This window comes from Atractosteus spatula, chromosome 13, assembly GCF_055471065.1.
Source record: "Atractosteus spatula isolate fAtrSpa1 chromosome 13, fAtrSpa1.hap1, whole genome shotgun sequence".
Lineage (NCBI taxonomy): Eukaryota > Metazoa > Chordata > Actinopteri > Semionotiformes > Lepisosteidae > Atractosteus > Atractosteus spatula.
The window spans coordinates 18,329,925-18,337,914 of record NC_142718.1 but is presented as its reverse complement, the minus strand read 5'-3'; positions in this window follow the sequence as shown (position 1 = coordinate 18,337,914).

Below are 7,990 nucleotides of genomic sequence, written 5' to 3'. Positions count from 1 at the left end.
AATAAATGAGGACAGACTCCTCACAGAACCCCAGAATTATGAAAAAAATAGAAGCTAAATTGATATTCATCCAGTGATGGTCTGGAGGGTGAATAGGAGCTTCCTTGAGAGGAAGCTTGTGGTGGGGAGCGGGGAAGAGTGAGAGGGCTGGATGCCAGCGTTGGGGGCCCAGGAGGGCTGGGGCCCTGTCACCTATCAGCACCAGGCATTGGGGCCAGCAGGATTGTGAACAAGGAGTCCAGGCCCAATGGAGTGAAAAAAGATATAAAATGGTTGAAAAGCTGGGACTGTAGGTGAGAAAGGCATAGAGAAGAGGGATTGCAGAAAAGGGGAAGAGGGATGGGGGAGAGCAGAGATGGCAGGCACAGCTATTCTGGGGCAAGAATTAACAGGCAAGAATGTTAAAATAGGGCATAAAATAGCTACTTTATCTCATTAATAGCTACTCTACCTCATTAGGCATGTCTTACAGAGTGGAGCAGTGGTTTGGACTTGTAACAATAAGTTTCTGAGTTCTGATCCTAGATGGGATTCACAGCTGTGACTTGACACCAGGTATCATTTTGGTTGTTCCAGTAAAACGCTCTACTATATAAAGCATTTGCTTTCACGGCTGCCATTATAAACAGTTTTCTTTGCAATTTAGCTGCCTCCTTTATTAAAAAAAAGGCTATGATGGGCTATGGTTAATTTTAGGTCAATATTGCAACACAATACATTTTTTTCTGTCCTACAATGCCTAGCAATTAACTAAAATTAATCATTTAAAAAAATGAAGACGAATACACGGAGACAATTTCTCTGTGAGTGGAGACACAGGTAGGCATTGAATGTCTATTAAATGGTTAAAATTCATAAGCCATACAATTTATTTAAATTTCAGTTTTATTAAAAAGCACAAATAATGGGCAATGTCTGATGTTTTAATATTGCTAAAAAAGACTTCAGTTATGCTTTACTTCTCTGATGAGAAACAAAAAAACATTCACATGATTTTAAAAGCCGATCAAGTTGTACTCATTCCCCTTTTTTAATTATTTTAACCTGCTTGTACATACTGCACACAGAACACAGTATTTTGAAATGTTAATTTTCGGCTTTGGAATGTCCATTTATGCCATTCTATAACGTACAGTGCTTAATTCTGAAGAGTGCTAAAGCTTTAAAATGAGATAATGTTTGAGCTCATATAACCAGTTTATGAATGTGATTTACCCCTTGAAATAAAGGGTGATACATAGCAAAACTTCATTCTGGCCAGTGAAAAACCGGTGCTGGCATGTGTATCAATTCTTTATAGATGCTTGTTTAATCCATTTGGAATCAGCACTTCAGAGACAAGCAAATATGGGCATGCCAATTTCTAATACAAAATCATTGCAAATGGGTTTTCTTTCAACTCGGTTCTCATTTAAAAGCAGCAGCCAGAACTAGTTTTCAGAGTAAATCATGCATGGAAGAGAGAATAGCATCAGATAGCATTTTCTTCTGTTGTCTGTAGAAATAAATTAGGTAGATGTCATTCTAGTATCTTCCTTTCACAAGGGCTCCTCAGACTGTGGGTGAATTTAGATACTAGAATCCAATCTCAGACCTTCCTCAGGGCTTTTTATGATATGGTTCCAATATTCAGAAAGATTGGGATCTAAGGAAACTGTATGACCTAGTGTGAAGAAAGCCAAGGGCAAAATAAGAAGCCCTATTAATGGTAGTGCATTTAACCAGTTGATAAAAATTCCCTTTAATGTTTAATGCGCAGCTTTGCTTCAAGGAATTCTCTTATAAAACATTGTGACACAGCTCCCATTTGATTTTCAAGGATTTTCATTAATCTGTTTACTTGATTCATATTTCTTTCATCTGAACTTCTACTTACTGAATCATTTCCAGCCTTTGTCATATCTGCATGTGATCGTAACACAGGACTTTTCTTTCATAATTTCTCCACAAAATGCTGTAGGGGTAAAAAGTACAAATATTTTGGCTCTCTACAGTAACACACTGAGTGGCAGATGTTGTTACCAGACTTCACATACCAATGATTTCAGTCTTTCACATGGGATATTAAACCTATTTCCAGACACCTTATGATCTTAAGATGCTATGGCAATATTCTAATATTACTGTATTTGGCGATACTCAACCCATTGAACACAGAGGAGGTGTTTTTGTTTGATTCCAACATATTTGCTAAATAACTCCTGAATTCCGCTCTTTGTTAAATGGGTGAAGTAATTTTTCATTTTTTCACCTGATCAGTTGATTTTCTTGATTAAAATGGTTGTTTGCATACAGCAAGTGGGTGTAGCAGTTTATAAATATTTGATAATTTTGTATAGTTTAATCCCGCTAGAACTAAGGAGTTAAAATTGTGTGAAATTGTAACATGCACTAGACCTAAGACCTCATTTAGAATATTGGGTACAATTTTTGTTACCTCCGCTGCAGAATCAGCCCACAGAAGAGCAACTACAGTAGATACATTCTGGTGCAGAAGATTACAGAAGATTACAAGGAAGTTAAAATCCTCAAATGCATTTACAGTACAGAGTCAGCCTACCTGTAATGTACTTACAAATAAGATATACAATTTCTGCATTAGGAATTTGTCTTTTCACATACCCAAGCTTGCTCTCCATGAGACACACAGGCACACAGATGGGGAAAGAGAATCTTGGGGGCAGAGCACAGGGCAGCCATTAATACAGCACTCCTGGAGCAGTTGGGGTTAAGGGCCTTGCTCAGTCACCCAACAGAGGAAGATTCCTCTGCCGGCCGGGGGATTTGAACCAGCAACTTTCCAGCCACAGATCCTTAGCCACAGTGTCACTGCTCCACCCATAACCAGAGTACAATAATAAACAGTAGAACATGAACCAGGGAATACAGGTGTAGTGAAAACTTTTTACGCAAAGGGTAGAGGGAGTATGGAACACAGTATCTTTCCAGAAACAGCTGGATGAGCTCCTTGGACCAACTAAACAGTCTGGTTGGACTGAATGGCCTCCTCTCATTTGTAACTCTTCTTATGTTCTCAGTTCTGCTCATATTATTCAACCTAGCTTGAATAACAGTTGTTGTTTGCAGTTGTTCTTGAATTAATAGGAAACAGGTGGTAATAATAAATTAGCACAACCAGTATCTTTCTTTAAGTGCCACAGGTCAAAGAGCAAATAATGCTGTTCTAAAATGTTTTAGGATATATGTTTCATCTGAAACATATATCATGTTTCATTATTGATGTTTTATAAGGCAGACTTCCACCCAAAGTAGCTCCTTTTCAATGAAAAGTACCATACAATGGCAACAGATTATTTTTTACAGTATGTCTACTCTTAACATTGAACATGTTTACAGCAATACAAAAACACAGACAGTTCTGTGCCAGACAATGAAATTTAATATAAGAAATTTAAGGCCTTTCATGATTGACCGTCAAGACAGGTTATGAATACACAGGTGCTATAGTTGTAAACTGAAAATCTTGGGGACGATGACGATTTCAATGTGTCTAGTGATAGTGTTTATGTATTCCTTGTATCATTGCAAATGCAGAAAATTCTAAAAAAATATCAATTTTATATTATCTGCTCACTTAGACCTATAAAATGTTTCAGTATAAGTGCAGTGCAGTTTTGTTTCAATTAGCAACTTGTATGCTGTCAAATAACGCCCATGAAAGATTTAAGGTAATGTAGATAGACAATTGCATTAAACTAAATTAGATCTGTATCTCTTCTCACAGCATGGGTCTTGCTCTGAAGGTGAGATATGTTTTCTCGCAGTGTCATGTAAATGGATCACTGAATCTAATAAAACCCAGTACTTGTCTCATTACATCACCAAAAACTGTTATGAGCTTGATGAATAGTGTGATCTAAAAAATGTGATGATGAATTGCCATTCCATCAGCTAGGAAATCAACATTATTGATAGTTCAGCAAGACCAATTGAATACAATATAATTGGACTGGAGCAAAGGAGCAATAAATAATGAACTAATCAGAACTGAATGGGACTTTCTCTCAGTTACATCACTGAGAGATAAATTCAGACCATAAATTCCATTGCACTTTGGTATCAATGTTTATTAGCAAAGAAGGACAAAGTAATAATTTTCTTCAGTAAAGTCCAACTCATATGTTGTAGCCCAATGTTTTGCTTGTATTCTGTTGTATGAAGCCAGGGTCTGGATTACAAGTTTTTTTTCTCTTTTTATACTCATATCTACAGTACATACCTGTATTTTTTTATTTACCTAGTATTTACCTAGTTTTTTAACAAACATGCCTTTTTAACATTGTTTTCTTTCTGTATTTGCCTATTTCTCTTGCTGTTTATAATAAAGGTGTCTGGTTTGTTTTGTAGAAAATAATTTATTCCATGTAAAAACAAACTGCAAAAGCTGGCTATGTACTGTAATTCAATTTCCAAATTTTGAAACCTTAAAAAAAATTAAACCCAGGGATGGCCTCCTTAACAGACCATTCAAAGTCCAAACAGTTGTCCACTTAATTTCTGTACTGAGGCGGCCAGATATGTATCAGCAGGAGAAGATATGACTTCAGCCAGCAGCACATCATCATGTACACAGTGCCATGTGATTTCTGCTTAAAGGAGAGTGGGCTGCTTCCTCAGAGCTGCTGTGAGGCAGTACTGATTTCAGCCAGGGACAGATAAACTGTGCAGCTGAAGAGAAAATAACATTTTGATAATGAGTAGTATTCAAAACTAAAAACACAATTCTGGACTGCCTGTGGAAGAAACATAGTTTTCTTTTACTTATAACTACAGGTTTCATTGGCTGGGCATAACAGACAGAGTAGTTTTGCCATGTGTAGACTGTACATGTTCAGGGCCATGTTAACAAGCAAATGTACTGTAGGTGCGTTATAGTTACATACTGTATATAACCTATTGTCTGTTATTGCCCTTTTCCGTGACTTCTGAAGGATATTCTCCTTTTCCTCTTCGTGAAAATCATTTTCAATAATTTTCTTTAAATAGATTTCACTTAAAACTATTTTTGCAAAAATTTCCTATCATTTCCATATATGTGAACTACTGATGGAAAAAAACCCAGAGTCTCTAAAAAAGCTAGATGGCTAGAAGTGTATGAGAATACAAAAATCTGATCCAATATTAAAGATCTGGAGGCACTTTACTCTTTAAATACTGATTATTGTGTCCAGGTGGAATAACTCCATTAATTTATAGGCAGACATGTGCCTAATCCTTTGCAATTGTCTAATGAATCATCTCTGAAAGAACCTCTTTAATGCAGATTCTGAAAACATTTTTTTATTCATCCATTAAACTATATAGGTCAGTATATTTTAATCATCTTTTTTTAATTTTTAGGATGTTTTTTGTCTTCTCAAAAATAGGAAAGAACAAAGGGGAAGTGCTTTTAAAACTGAGAACATCAGACACTTCTTTATGCAAAGGTTTGTTGAGAGTCTAGAACACGTTGCACAGGCATGTTGCTATGTAATGTTGATTGCCATTGCTTTCAAGAAAGAATCTCAGATCTATTAGCTACAGTACTAACAAACAAACTGCCTATATGGGTTGAATGGCCCCCTCTAGATTGCGAAGTTTATGATTTTAGTTGCTAGTCACCTGCTTTTTCCTGCATCACCACATATTTCTATAAACTGTCTCTCATCTTCATGGTTCATTTTTCTAAAATTGTAGACCTAATGTTTTTGTAGTGTATGTTGCAGATCTCAGAAGAGCACAGTACTCTCTTCTTTTAACTTTGAATCTGTCCTTTGTATGCTGTCTTCATGCAGCCCTGTTATGTGTTCTCTTGTTTTAGTGAAGAATAGGTTTTGAGTCTTTAACAATATGTTTTGTCATAGAATATTGTTCATAACAAAGTTTTTAAAATCGTAATAATTTTTATTCTTTTGCTTTGAATCCATCTATTAGCTTAATATGTGCTGTAAGCCCTTTTTTTCTATCAATAAGCCTTTAGAGATTTAAAAGTTGTTATATCATGGTCACAATTTCCCAGTTGTTTTATCACATACTATATATTCTGTTAATTATATGTCTGAAAGCCCATGTCTTCATACTATGAGAACTTTAGTCCTGGTTTTATGTAAATTGCTTTCTTCCTTTTCACCAGGAAGTGATCAATCTAAGTGCTGTATTCTTCCTCTTTTCCCAGATAAAAATAGATGTACACCCTCGTTCTCATTTAGAAATTTAAAGCTGTAACAGGGGTACTATCAACCTTTTGGAACCTGGATGTTCCTGGATGATTAAAGTCTATTAGCAGGAGACCTTTTTTGGCATAGTAAAATTCACCACTCTCCAGGGAGTGGAAATGCATGGCTCTGATATAGGAGGCACCCCTTCATGGCTGTGTTCAAATTCACAGCAGCAATAATATTTATGCAACAAAATTCTGACTGAATTTTACTGAATTTTCTATAATTTTCTATTTCATTCTATGACATACAATAATATATACAGTAGGAATAGAAAGTCACCACCCCCTTTCAAAATGTTCACCTTTGTTGCCCTAAAGCCCAAAAAGACGACAAATAAAATCGTACATCGTACCTTACAACATCCAAATGAAAAAAGAAATAAACATTTCTAAAAAAAAAGTATAATAACTGGGTTGGATAAGAGAATACTTGGCGGAAGCACCTTTTGCTTGAATTACAGCCTTCAGTCTGTTTGGATACATCTCTACCAACTTTCCACACCTAGAGGGAGGAATATTTGCCCATTCCTCCTCACAGAATTGTTCAAGCTCAGTCAAACTGTGTGGTGACCGTTGATGGACTGCCCTCTTCAAGTCATTCCAAAAGATTTTCGATGGGATTTAGGTGAGGGCTCTGACTAGGCCACTCAAGGACCTTCACCTTCCTGTCCTTCAGCCACTGTACGGTTGCTTTAGTGGTGTGCTTTGGGTGATTGTGATGTTGAAAGGTGAACCATCTTCCCATTTTCAACTTCCTGGCTGAGGGCTGCAGGTTTTCTTCAAGAATTTCCCTGTATTTTGCACCATCCATCTTCCCTTCTATCCTGACAACTGCCCCAGTCCCAGCTGAAGAGAAACACCCCCACAACAGGATGCTGCCACCACCGTGCTTTACTGTAGGAATGATGTTCTTTGGATGGGTAAGATGTATGGGTTTTCTCCAGGTGTACTGTTTTGTATTCCGGCCAAAAAGTTTGATTTTGGTCTCATCTGACCACAGCACCTTTTGCCACTTGGCCACACAATCTTTAAGGTGCTTTTTAGCATAAACAAGACTTGATGTGGCTTTTTTTAAGGAGTGGCTTTTTTTTTTGCCACCCTCCCATACAGTCCAGATATGTGGAGCACTTGTGATATTGTTGTCACATGCGCACAATGACCAGTCTTTTCCATAAAGGCCAGTAGCTTGTTCAAAGTTGCCATCGGCCTCTTGGTAGCCTCTATGATCAGTCTCTTTCTTGCTCAGTCATCCAGTTTGGAGGGATGGCCTGATCTAGGCAAGGTCTGGGTGGTGCCATATGCCTTCCACTTTTTAATGATGGTCTTGACTGTGCTCCATGGGATACTTAAAGTCTTGTAATTGTATTTTTCACTTGGCTAATGTGGGTTACTGTGTGTAAATAAAAATGGAACAAGTCTAATTTAATGTGTTTTTATTTTCAGAGTGTCATACAACAGAGGGTCCAAATACTACAATACTACATTTTCCACATCCACTTTGACATGGAAAATCCATGACATCCACCACAAAAGAGCAACACCAACATCTTGCCACAGATTTTCTATTGGTTTCCAATCAATACTTTCGTCCCAGTTTTAGGTTTTTAGGTCTGACTTGTTTTGAAAGATCTTTGGTCTTCATGGCTGAAGTTTTACTGACATTTACTACCTGACTGAGGGACATGACAAAGGTGGGTGTATTTATTCTGAAAACATCTGAACCCCTTTTTATTGCACACATGGATGACATACAATTGATTGTGTGATTTG